Here is a 4,227-nt window from a genome sequence, read left to right as displayed (position 1 = left end):
GAAGTGGTATTGCCATTTTTAATGTAACAATCATGGTTTACTGTGCTGGGACTGGTAAACTGAAGAGGAATAGCATCACATTCATCATGAAAAAGAACATTTCAAGATCTATCTTGAAGTACAATATATGCCTACAAGGAAGACCAATTAATATCACTGTTACTCAAATTTACGCACCAACCACTAAAGCCAGTGATGATAAAATTGAAGAAGTCTATGAACTTCTTCAATCTGAAATTGATCAAACATGCAATCAAGATGTATTGATAATTACTGGCAATTGGAAAGCAAAGGTTGGGAACAAAGAGGAAGGATCAGTAGTTGAAAAATATGGTCTTGGTGATAGAAACTATACTGGAGGTCACATGATAGAATTTTGCAAGACTAATGACTTGTTCATTACAAATACCTTTTTTTAAAATAACAAAAGACGACTATACACATGGCTCTCTCCAGATAGAATACAGAGAAATCAAATACACTGTATCTGTGGAAAGCAACTGTGGAAATCTCCATATCATCAGCCAAAATAAGGCTGGGGGCAGACTGTGGAAGAGGCCATCAATTGCTCATATGCAAGTTCAGGCCGAAGCTGAAGAAAATTAAAATAAGGCTAAGAGAACAAATTTTAATCATGATCATAACCCACCTGAATTTAGAGATCATCTCAAGAACAGAAGAGTTGTGAGATAACATCAAGAATATCATACAGGAAGAAAGCAAAGTTTAAAGCTTTAAAGTTGAAGCAAAAATTAAAGCCTCTACTTGTAATATTGAAGAATTTTATGGGCAAAATATTGAATAATGCAGAAAGCATCAAAAGAATCTAGAAAGAATACACAGTCACTGTACCAAAAAGAAATGGATGCTGTTCAACCATTTCAAGAGATAGCATATGATCAAGTGCCAATGGTTCTGAAGAAAAAAGTCCAAGGTGCACTTCATGAAGGTGTTGGTAAAGAACAAGGATCCAGGAAATCTTTCAACAAACTGATGAAGCACTGGAGGCACTCACTCATCTATGCCAAGATATTTGGAAAACAACTATTTGGCTAACTAACTGGAAGAGATCCATATTTATGCCCATTCTAAAGCGAGGTGACCCAACAGAATGCGAAAATCATTGGACAGTATCATTAATATAACATGCAAGTAAAACTTTGCTAAAGATAGCTGTCACCAATTCTACTCAAATCATTCCAGAATATAGAGAAGGATGGAAAACTTCCTAATACATTTTATGAAGCAAGCATAACCCTCATACCAACACCAGGGAAGGACATCACTAAGAATGAAAATTATAGACCAATATCCCTCATGAACATAGATGCAAAAATTCTCAACAAAATCCTAGCCAACAGAATTCAATAACACATCAAAAAGGTAACACATCATGATCAAGTGGGATTCATATCAGGGATGAAAGGATGGTTCAACATTAGAAAAATCATCAATGTAATCCACCATATAAATAAGAAAAAAGAAAAGAATCACATGATCATATCGATTGATTCAGAAAAGGCATTTGACAAAATCCAACATCCATTCCTGATAAAAACACTCAACAAAGTAGGAATTGAAGGGAAATTCCTCAACATAATTAAGAGCATATATACAAACCCAACAGCCTACATTACTCTCAATGGAGAGAAACTGAAAGCCTCCCCTCTATGAACAGGAACCAGACAAGGATGCCCTTGGTTCCCACTCCTATTCAATATTGCCCTGGAAGTCTTAGCAAGAGCTATATGGCAAGACAGGAAAATTAAAGGCATTCAAATTGGCAAAGAGGAAGTAAAACTCTATTTGCAGATGATATGATACTATACGTAGAAAACCCCAAACACTCAGTAAAAAAGCTACTAGACCTCATTGGAAGATTCAGCAAGTGGCAGGGTATAAGATCAACATACAAAAAATAGTTGGATTACTCTATGCCAAAAACAACAGCGCGAAAAGGACATTAGGAAAGCAATACCATTTACAATAGCCACCCAAAGATGAAATATCTGGGAATAAATCTAACCAGAGAAACAAAGGATTTATACAAAGAAAACTACAAAACACTACTACAAAACCAAAAGAGACCTACAAAAATGGAAGAATGTACCATGCTTCTGGATAGGAAGACTTAACATTGTGAAAATGTCAATACTGCTCAAAGTAATTTATGCATATAATGCAATCCCAATCCAGATCCCAATGACATTCTTCAAAGAGATAAAGAAAAAACAATTACAAACTTTATATGGAAAAGAAAGAGACCCAGGATAAGCAAAGCACTGCTTAAGAAGTAGAATAAGGTTGGAAACCTCTCACTCCTAGACTTCAAAATTTATTACACGGCTACAGTGGTCAAAACAGCTTGGTACTGGTACAATAAAAGATACATTGATCAATGGAACAGAATTGAGAATCCAGAAATTAACCCATCCACATACAGCCAACTGATTTTTGACAAAGGACCTAAAGATATCGCATGGAGAAGTGATAGTCTCTTCAATAGATTGTGTTGGCAGAACTAGAAAGCAATATTCAAAAGACTGAAACAAGACCTTCACCTCACGCCTTATACAAACACCAACTCAACATGGATTAAAGACCTAAATGTGAATCTCAGAATTATGAAGGCCATCAATAAAAAAAATAGAGACAGATGTGAAGGCACAAATTCTGGGAATACACAATTTACCAAACATTTTGAAAACTACACAAACAAAAGTAGACAAAATAGATGATTGGGTCATACTAAAAATTAAAAAGTTATGTGCATCAAAAGACTTTACCAAAAAAGTAAAAAGGGAACCCACAGAATGGGAAAAAAAATCTTTTTCAATGACACATCACACAAGGGACTCATTTCTAAAATATATAGGGAATTATAACACCTCTACAAGAAAAAGACAAATAACCCAATTAAAAAATGGGCACAGGACATGAACAGACACTTCACCAAGGTGCAGATCCAGGCAGCCAACAAACATATGAAGAAATGTTCACGATCACTAGCCATTTGTTGTTGTTAAGTACCCTCAGGTCGTTTGAGACCCATAGCAACCCTATATAGGGTTTCTAAGGAGCAGCTGGTGAGCTTGAACCACCAACCTTGCAATTCAAACGACTTTTCAGTCTGACTCATTAGCCCACAGTGCCACACCAAGACTAACCATTAGAAATAAGCAAATCAAAACAACAATGAGATATCATCTCACACCAGCAATAACAGCAAAGATCAAAAAAGTAGAGGACAATAAATTCTGGCGAGGATGTGGAGAGACTGGGATGTTCCTGCATTGCTGGTGGGATTGCAAAATTGTCCAACCTCTCTGGAAAGCAATATGGCACTTCCTCAAAAAGTTGGAAATATAAATACCTTATGATCCAGCAATTCCTCTACTTGGTATTTACCCACAAGAAATACGAGCCATAACACAAGTAGATATATGCACACCAATGTTCATAACAGCACTATTTAAAATAGCAAAAAGATGGAGACAGCCTAAGTGCCCATCAACTGAAGAATGGATAAACAAACTGTGGTACATACACACAATGAAATATTATGCTATCTTGAAGAATAACAAGAAAACTGCAAGCCACCGCACAACATGGATGAACCTTGAGAACATTTTGCTGAGTGAAATTAGTCAGTCACTAAAGGAGAAATACTGCTTAGGACCACTACTGTAAAATGAGCCCATACTAAATTGGGGGGGAGGGGATTCTTTGCTGGTGACTGGAATGTGGGGGTTGCAGTGGGGGGAGGAAGGGGAAGGTGTAGCACAGGGTAAGGAATAGACAGGATAGTTTGGGTGCTAGGGAGGGGGGTAATACACAAGAAGGAGGAGGGGAATGAAAGAACAAAGTGGACGGGAAAACAATTCGAAAGGTTTGCGTGGCCTAAGTTGTTGTTGTTAAGTGCCATTGAGCTGATTCCAACCCATAGAGAGCCTGTATAGCGTTTCTGAGGAGCAGCTGGTGAGCTTGAACTGCCAATCTTGCAGTTCAAACAGCTTGGCAGTCTGGCGCATTAACCCACAGCAGCACACCAGAACTCCCATGGGCTAAGTGGGATAGGTAAAGAATGATGTATGCACAACCTTGGAACAACAGGGCTCTGGGATACAGGGACTGAGACATGGTTGGAATGGGCAAAAGGGGGGAAATAATGTTAACATGGTTGGCTGTCTTTTGAATCTTGGTTTCCCTGGCATACCATATAAAATA

The sequence above is a fragment of the Chrysochloris asiatica genome, unplaced genomic scaffold (assembly GCF_000296735.1).
Source record: "Chrysochloris asiatica unplaced genomic scaffold, ChrAsi1.0 scaffold00128, whole genome shotgun sequence".
Lineage (NCBI taxonomy): Eukaryota > Metazoa > Chordata > Mammalia > Afrosoricida > Chrysochloridae > Chrysochloris > Chrysochloris asiatica.
The sequence above is the reverse complement of the archived record's forward strand: the minus strand, read 5'-3'. Positions refer to the sequence as shown.